Below are 375 nucleotides of genomic sequence, written 5' to 3'. Positions count from 1 at the left end.
ATATTAGAAGTAAAAATTAAAAAAAAAAAAAAGGTTGAACCCCCGCCACGTACAGTTCAATTGCTGCTAAAATGCTGCATCTAACATCGAAAAATCTCTGTCCAAAGGGCTCATTTGTGGACACTTATAAGGAGCTGGATGTGCCAGACACTTAGCTATAATACTTCCAGCTCTTTAATCTCAGTGTTTCAGGGCTCTGTGCTGAAACGTTTAACCCTTTGTTGAGAAAAAGGCCTAGTCCAAGGGGAGTATTTAGCAAGGAGGCATCTTGCTTCTGCAGCAGGAGCGTGTTCCTTCTCTCCCTGCTATCAAACTGCTGGGGTTTTAAACCCAACCTTATTGTCAGCAGCACAGAGCCAAGTGTTTGCACTGAGC

This window comes from Empidonax traillii, unplaced genomic scaffold (assembly GCF_003031625.1).
Source record: "Empidonax traillii isolate 1590-97213 ecotype Southwest subspecies unplaced genomic scaffold, ASM303162v1 scaffold2111:size93912, whole genome shotgun sequence".
NCBI lineage: Eukaryota > Metazoa > Chordata > Aves > Passeriformes > Tyrannidae > Empidonax > Empidonax traillii.
This window is presented reverse-complemented; position numbering follows the sequence as displayed.